This window comes from Pelecanus crispus, chromosome 1 (assembly GCF_030463565.1).
Source record: "Pelecanus crispus isolate bPelCri1 chromosome 1, bPelCri1.pri, whole genome shotgun sequence".
Classification (NCBI taxonomy): Eukaryota; Metazoa; Chordata; class Aves; order Pelecaniformes; family Pelecanidae; genus Pelecanus; species Pelecanus crispus.
The window spans coordinates 113,516,215-113,525,767 of NC_134643.1; positions in this window are offsets into that span (position 1 = coordinate 113,516,215).

A 9,553-nucleotide genomic window follows, 5' to 3' on the forward strand; every position below is an offset into this window, starting at 1 on the left:
TGAACACTGAAAACACTTTAGTGGACTGATCTCCTGTCCTATTTTTGCCATATTTACTGGCAGTGAGCAAAGCCTCCAAAAATCCTTACAGAGCAAAAGCTCTTCCATTACTGGAAAAGAAAAACAAAGCCAGCAAGACCTACTTTTAAAGAAGATATTACTGAAACTACAGCAATATTTTTGCTGATTTTGACATATTTGGAAAGGAGCAAAAGAAGGTAATGATACATCTGTGAGATGGGTATTTATTTTTCTACTATGTTTCTTTCACTCCTTTAAGTTTTTTTAGGCCAATCAATACTTACTGAAACTACTCCTCCCATTTTTTTCTTTTTTTTTTTCCTCTTGGATCCAGCTTTTTCCACAAAAATGTAACTCATAGTATAAGAGCGCAGAAAAGTGCTCATAAACCCTCTACATAATTTCTTTCTTGAAGACATGAAAGAAAAATCTTTAGTCATTTGTATTGACAATTTATCTACTTGTCCCAGCATTCAGACACTATTAAGAAATATTTTAACAAGGACATTTATTCTTTTCCTCAAAATGATCGAAGTAAATATCCTCCAAGTGATTTTAAGGTCTGTTAACAATAGTTTTATTTGCCATTTAAAGCAAAAATAAATGCAAGAAAAAGTAATAAGCAATATCTATTTATAGCTCTCCAAGACAGTTGCACTAAGAATATATGCAATAGAATCATTGGCTCATTTATTTCTTTGGCTTACAACATCCAGTTAGGTTTTATTTATATCACATGCATATGCAACCAATTCATACCAAGTCAAAAAAAAAGCTTTAATACATGCAAGCACACTACGATCTGAAAAGCCTTCTGAACATTCAGCATAGAATATTAAAGAATCTATTTCCTCTCCAGGTACTCAGTGTACAGGCTGAACATTTTTGCTCCTGCATAGCACTATTCTTTTCTGTGTTTCAATTTCTCCACTGAAGTCTCACTTCCAAAGAACCTTGTTCAAAATGCTCCATCTTGGCTAGTCCAACTTGTAACCTATCTTCCTTCTAAATTCATAAGAATTATGACCCTGTGAGGCTCATAAGTGAAGGAAGCTGGACAAGAATTGTATTTGGACAGGAGACCACTAGCACTCATAACGCTGCAGGATGTGGTATTAACAATTCATTAGGTAGCATGCCTCCAGCTGAGTCCATATTAAAACTAACCTTCTCTACATTTTCTCTCCCCAGCTTAATATATCACACTTGTTAGATGTGAGAATGCTTCCTGTCTGTTCAGAGTGTTAAACAAAAATCTGGAGCATGAGGAAAGTAATTTCCAAAGGCACTGAAAAAAAGGTAGATATATTGCCTCTATGACTGCACGGATATCTGTCTTCAGAAGTTTCAAACTCTCAGGAATCCATCTTCATCTAAAAATGACCTTAGAATTCTTTCTCCCAACACCCTGAATTGGCATAAGGGTATTCTGGGCATCTAGGAAGAACACTGCTTTATTCTATTTGTTGCTAAAATATTCCCCATCTGCAGTGTCTGCAGCAGCAAAAGTTTCACTGTGCAAGTAATACACAAGCATGCTGAGCCATGGCTCCAACTCTGCTCATTCATGCTCCACCCTTTTCCTTCTAAATGCTCACCTGGGCATGATAGCAAAACATATCAGGGGTTCAGAAATTCTTCCTTCACTCCAATTAGAAGACAAGCCCAGGAGGCACTGCCCCATTCTCATGAAGCTTTTTTGGTGATTTCCCATAGGGCAAAAACACCTGCACATTACGTTAACAGGAATATATGGGATTAACGTGATGTAGCCTTTAACAAAGTCTGGCCTAGACTTTGATGATAGTATGTGTGGTAAAATACAGATTTGGGCCCTTAAAGCACATGCCAAGACCATCTTATAAGAGGCCAAAAGTACTATTGCAGATAGCAGAAGAGACTAAGCCTTACATACAGTTATTCTCCATCCCCTTCAAACAACTGATAACTTCTGTATCATTTTTCATCCAAAGAGTGCCAGAATTTATTTCACCCTCATCACTGCTCTGGAAATACCAAGCGGCCTAGTAAGACACCAGGTCACAAATGCTAAAAGGTATGGAAGAAATTTGTTGCCAAATAACGTATCTGCCTTTCTACTTTGCAAATTTATTACAAATAGGTTTTAAAATAGATTTGTGGCTTCCCTAATAGTGAAAGTTGTAGTCCTCAGGGCAGGTACAGCTGAAGGTGCTGTCCATAAGTCAACAGCCAGCCTTCATTCAAAGATCAAATAATGCAGTTTTCATGGTGTTACAGACTTCTTTCTCAAGCTGCTGACTACTCTGCTTACTACTGGATGTGTTGTGCAACATTATCTTGGCTTCCCACTAGTTGTCTGACAAGAGCACAGGTGAAGTTTCTTGTATATGTTAAAACTAAACATAGAGCTGTAATCAGGAAGTTAAGTCAATCTCTTCACCTTTGTGTAATTATAAAAAAAACCAAAACCAACAAAACTGCCTTCTCTGCATTAGCCTCCCACATTGCCAAACACTCCAAAAACAACACTGTGGTCCCCCTGATGCTGATGACAAAATTCCCAGCAATTTCTGCTGAGTCAGGATTTCATATACATTACAAGTCATACCCACTACAAAAAATAACATTTGTACGTCAATACAACTAAGATCAACTGTAAATTAGAAAAAAAAAAGAACTCACAACTTAAACTTTCACCCAGAAAGTATTTCACCCAGCTTACCTAGTAAGTTAAGAGAGTTCTCTTACAAGATGTATTGTATAGTATATATTGTATTATGTATAATATTGTATACATTTATCATGTGTAGATTATATACACATAATAGAAATTAAGTCTTCAAATAATATCAATGATTTCAGCAGTAGAATCAGCACAATAATTTCCTTGAATGTTGTTACTGTTCAGTTTATGCCTACCTAGTCTCTTTTGCCTTTTAATGTTAATTTTCTGTTTATAACTTTGTAGAACATTAAAAAATCAGCTTAGATATTTAAAGTTGATTGCCCATCTATGTATGGATATTTTACAAATGGATAAAGTTCAAGTATTTGTAAGAATAGGAAACCTAACAAATCACTTAAAAACACAGTAATTCTCTCTAGACTGAAGGAGAGGATTCTCCATGACAGGGTGGAGGCTCATGTGCTTCAAAACTATAAGGTAGACCTGAGACATGGTTACATGTTCTGGAAGGTACCTCTTTCCGACCTCAGATGAAATTTGTCTTAGAACTGTAAACTTTTTTTTTTTTTTATTTACTCAAGGCACTTGTTAGGGCTGGCAGAAAATTCTGCCTCCACAAAACGCTATCTATGTACGCAGAATTCACCAAACAATCCTGCCAAAGAACGAAGTTTCTTATAATCATTCCTCCATCACCAACATTGCCTTCCCCCCAACTTTTCCTATTATTTCAGTCCTTTCATTCCTCATATTCAAGCAACATTGTTAGAAAACAGAAACCTAAACCATCCAGAGAAGAATGAGATGAACAGAAAAAAAGCTGGAAAAGAAAGAAACAATTGACAAGAAAACAAGACAGAAGAAAGTCTTCAACTATGAAACATAAGGAGGCAAGCTACATGAATGAAACATAGACAAAAGTAGCAGACAACCAGCACAGGGAATGAAAATCTATAAACACAAGAGCATATTTTTCTCCATAGCCTAGAATAAATCTAGAAGTTTCAACTCCAGTGATTTCTGTGTAGTAAGCTAAGACGCCTCTCATTTTCTGGCCTATGCAGAGGAAAATGTTCTAGAATTACAAGCAAAGCACCGACAGTGAGGAGATTTCGTATTTGAAACTTGCCAAGCAAGCTACACACATCTTTCATTATAGCAAAAATCTAGGAAATAGATTTAACAGAAGGGGAGAAAGACAGAAAGAATAAGAAATGTCCATATGACAGGAAAAGTGTACGTAAACCTGCCTTCATTCCTTACTTCTCCACTTCAATATTGTAGCTACAGCTGGTCCTTACTTAAATAGATGTACACTACTTAATCTGAAAGAAGTTTATTCTACAGATGAATCGGGCTCCAAGGGACAGATGAGTTCTCTGAAGAAATGGTGCTTCATTTGGCACCTTAAGTTGAATGAAGAGGGAAATGCAAGATCAGGAAGGTCAGACAGCTGAATGTCACCATGCAACAACAGGTTTCCTCCAATTTCAGACAGGTCCAGGTCCAGAGCTACCACTTCTTTCCTCACTGCTTTCTTAGCATATTTAGACCCCCAGAAACACGTAGCTGAGGACAGAGGGAAAAGGTCAGGAAGGACAGGCATAGCTCAATGTTTCACTGCACCAGCATCTGCTCCCGCCTAGCCCCTGTCCCAAATCCAGCAGTGCTGAATCACCCTCTACCTCTTTTCTCTTTCATAATACAGTGCAGCAGCACTATCAAGTAACAGGAAGGAAAACTGTTAGTAGGGGACAGATTCATGGTCCGTGATTCTACCATTCTCATACTCCTGGACCTCAAAAGTTGCCTTGCTTTAACTGTCAGGTAAAGAGATGCAGCAGCAACATCAGTTCAAGTTACCCCTTCTTCCCTCACCATTAACACTAGTACCGCTCTCCCACCATCAACTGTGTTCTTAGAGACCAGATCTCATTCTCCCCTCTGCCATGGAGTTCCTAAGTGGTACTGGGCATGTCCTTTACATTAACATATTAACAGTTAATCTAATTTTGCTAACCGATATCCACATGCGGTGACAAAAATGTGTCTGTTTTCCCACGCAGTTCTCAGCAGGAAGAAAGACAACAGCACTTTTGGGCTAACACTGAAGAATGACTGAGGCAACATCTGCTGTAATTTATGAGGGAAAATCCTTGGTCTCAGCACTTGCAGCTTTCATGGAAGTAACTGAAAATTCGGTCGTACTGTAGATGGTATTTAAATTACTCGTAAAGTCTGTGTGGATCAGGAAAAAAAAGAAAAAAAGCACCACACACACACTCCCACCCCCGTCAGCAGACTGTAAGATAGAGCCAGCTCCCTGTAATTTAACTTACAACGCTTCCATCTTCATCTTTCCCTGGGGGCAAATTCAGCCCTGACCTAAACAGACACAAATTCCATTAAATTACACTGGAACTGAATCTAGTACTGCCAGGTTCACCCAATACCTCAGAAATATGGGTGAAACCTATTTTGTTCAAATGGGAATAACAAATCAGTATAAGTTGCTGCACTATTTTTCCAATTACATCATCATTGAATTTCTCTATTATCAGCATGTTGCTAAATTGAGTCAACAAGATATTCTAAATCGGTAATGAGACCCTTAGCCATTCACCACTTACTCCTGTTAAGGAATGATACAGAGGCCTGCTCTGTTCACAGGCAGTCATCTGTTTCTATAGCACAAATTGCAGATCTCTGCAGTCACATGTTCTGTTTCCTCATCGATGGGACTCACATGTATGACCTCTTCAGCAATCTTTCTTGAGAGATATAATCATTGTTTTAAGATTGCTCTTAAGGCTAGGTTTCATTAAGCACTTAAGGAAAGAATATATTGTCTATACATTCATCCTGCAATCAATTTCAAGTGAAATCTGCCACAGCTCTCGTGATTTCAATAGTCTATTAATATAGACAATATAGTCTAATCACTTATACCTGTTATAATATCTAGCTACATAAAACCATTTTTAACTGCAAAGGTTTAAAAGTAGCCAATGACATTTGGTTAAGCACACTTTGAGATCATTATAGGAAGTGATGGTCAAGTGATTCTTGCCACAGTACACAGTTATTTCAAAAAGCACTATTTAGAGAGTGAATAAAGGGTTTCACAAACTAGAGCAAGAGCAGCATGATTATTAACAATTCTCTCCTAAGTTTAACAAATGCGTGCAACATTACTATTTGAATTCTTCAGACACGCTTCAGGCATACTGCATACACTGAGGTTTGAAGATAGTTTGTAAACAACTTCAATATCTTGCATTAAAACTGTCAGGACCACTATGAAGGCTTTCTGTGTACTTTCCAGTCCTAGCAAAAAAACAGAAGGTATCAATCATCCAGTTTTAACAGCAGCTGACTAAAGCTATTCATTGAGTTGTGCATTGCTACCACTGTGGCCCCATGAATAAAGTCTCAAAGTCTCCCCCTCCTTTTTTTGTTCCCCTAAGTGGACTCTTAACAGCATAATTTTTTTCACTCTCTGAATGGCTTTGAGAGATCAGCTGAAAAGAAACACCATTAGTAAAAACAAAAGTTTTCAAAGAAAAAGCGGGAACAAAGTGGACATATTGGAGACAACTTGTGATTCATGGCCTATACTGCGCTTTGCCCCTCTCTTTACCTCAATACACTCTTCGGTTTTACTGCTGGATAAGAGCAGGGCAGACTACTGCACTTCTCCTAGCAACCAAAATTCACTTAGGGGAAAAAAGGCATGTTGTCTGCTGAAAGGGAGAACAGAGAATTTAGGGGTCATACAAAGCCAGACATATGTTCTTTTGCATTTTATCCTAAACTGAGCGGTTGTCAAAAAGGATTCAGTAAATAATAATAAACAGTTCTGTTCTATACTGATTCATATTTAATTAAATATCTGTTTGTCTACTTGTCACACATCTCATTTTCCTTTAACTCAATGTTCTAACAGTTCCTACTACTGTTTACAGTTTTGCCTTCAGGGACATAAATTCTATTCCTTACAGTTTCTAAAGTTATTTCTTTCATTATAAGTGTGTAAGATAAAAACTTTTTTTTTTTTTAAATATAGATGTACACACAGAGAGAACTATTCTTAGAGGTTTAGAGACAGCACTACTAAAAGACAATTTTATCATAAGATCCCCTTATTCCAAATGCTGGGATTTTACCCCATGAGACTTGATCTTACAGAACAAGCTGTCTGGTCTCATTAGGTAAACATCACATTGTACAGTTTAAGACAACGAATCAAATTCACGCAGAAGAAAAAAACCACAGAAGTTTATCATTCAGGCATACATCTGAATAGATACATCACACTGACTAGCTTAAAATCAAAGCATTATATTTTAAAATCCAGTCTGATAACAGATGTAATAGATCAAGGGTAAAATGCAGTCTGCAGTAGTTCTGATAGTCATTTTTTTCCACTGAAAGTCGTTTGTTTAATAGCTGTTGCCTTGATGTAAACTGACTATTTTAGTTAGCCCACTGAATTTCTCTTGCATATCATAAAAACACATACACAAAAAATCCAGCCACTCTATCACAGCACTTCTTGCAGTGCATCAAGTTAAAGCCAGCAAAGACCTTAGTTCACTGCATCAAATCACAATATAGCATTTTCTTGCAGCCCCTCCAAACAAATCTGGACTCAAATAATTTAACAGGGAGGTTTATTCACTCCATGGATAAGTACTGTACAAATGGCATAGCAATAATAAAAGCCTAAACAAACTGTGTATAAAACAATCCTGAAGTTATTAGGCATCAGCACTATCATGTTAAGCATGACAGTAGCGTTTTGCTCCCCTTTTCATTCCCTATGCTGCCTGACCCAGCCACATGCTCTGTAGCCCAGCTCCTCTGCTATTCTTTCTCTTCCCTCATTCCCTGTTTCAAAATGAGGTAGTCCTTTAATCCATCAAGCCATGGACCTGGAATCAGGCTACTATCCCGCTCCTTCTCCCAGCTTGCAGTGGCACTTCTCTCCCCAGAAAACTGTTAGAGCAGGGCAGTGCTAGCGTACATGTACATGCAGGACCAACAAGCATCTCCAGGTCTTGACGGTGACATAATGCGTTGAGCACAGTATGTCATCTCTGGAAAGTGAGAAGGAGGATGTGCCCACAGATTCTTTTTCTGCACCCTCCGCTATGGAGTGACAATCCCAAAAAGAACATCAAGTTGACTAGAAAAAGGAAATCCAGGTGAAGAAAAACAGGCCTTTTTCAACTAGCTCCTAGTCCAACAGCATTGCTATACCATTTGAATTTTTCATAATAGTGATATGAAAGAAACTACCACCCCTCCCTTAGTTACAGAGTTCTCTTTAGGATACAACATAAACTGTTAAAAGTTGACCACTCCTTTTGCCAGGATGAAGTCATCTGGGCTACAGGACACATGGACTTGGAAAACTGCACAGAATGACAGCTTGAAAACCCACAATTATAGAGCTCATGCAGCATTAAAATACTTCTTATAACTGCTTGTTAACTCTTGACATTTTCACACCAGTAAAAAAGTGCCTCTGGTACCCTGGCATGAACAGTTCCTCCATTCAGTATGAATGAGAAACAAGTTGATTGATGTTAGTTACCTGACATTCAGGTTTTAAAAGGTTAAATTTTTTCCACTCAGTTTCTCTTGCAATCAATGGCAAGTGATTAACAGAAGTGAACTACAGAGTTTACTGTGTTTTACAACTTGCTGCTGGCCATTTATTCTTTACGTATTTGTCCAATCTGCATTTATGACAAGTGTATTACAGAGAGACTCTTCTTGCCTTGGCACACTACACTGAAGCTGTATAGGCAACACATAAATACAAACTAAAAGACCATATGCCGCAACAGACATTGTGGCATAATCATCTAGGTAAACTCTAATGAGTTAGATCATACTTCAACTCCTGGCATCCCCACTCATCCTACCAGTTCATTTCCATGTATCAGACCAAATAAACTGTTCTCCCAATTAATCTGAGAAAAAGTGATGAGAGAAAATAAAAGTAAATTATAACACAGCATAAAATAGTACAATGGCAGGCCACTGTCTTTCATTGTAGTCAAACTGAAGAATTCTGCTGGAACTGAAGGAGCACAATGAAGACTCACTGTCAAGAAGGGTAATTCTGCAAGCAAACATTACGTATCATTAAGGTTACTCCAGATCAAGCTTGCAATGGTGTCTTATGCAATGAGCACCTGAAAATGATGAGGAATTAATTTGAAAATGCTTTGTGTTCTTCCAGTCATCATTCATGTAGGTAGGTAGAGCTGAATGAGTATCTCCACAACCAGGACAGATAAATAGCATAAAAACTTTGCAATAGAACCTGGACGCACACAATCATAGATCTCAACTGGTTCCAAAATCTATACTGAAATCACTAGAAGATTGGTGCCCTTCAGTTATCAGCAAGACTTTCCCATTAAGCAAAACAAAGCTGTGTAGTTTTTATTGACGTGGTTTTGTAGGGCAACTAAGCTCAAAGAGAAATTAAGCACAGGGAAGGACGTTTGCAAATCTATCTAGAACATAACCAGAAACTCGTCTCAAAACCCAGTTAAATGGATGTGTTAACTCATAGAGATCTGCAGATAATAACCATTATTTACTGAGTTTACAATTTGTTTAGCCAAAAAAATAGCTGGTGTAGAGCGGTAAAGACTGCAAGTTCAACGCGTATGTACAAGCTACTTCTGCCAGAACATAGTTTAAATTAATAGCTTCACATCACGTTTGTCCATAATACGAAGATGAATCTCAATTAGTCTTGGCCACTAGAGCACAGCAGCTCAATATAGGTATCAGCAGGTTATTACATGGGTACTACTGGTTAGTTTGTCTATTGTTGATCAT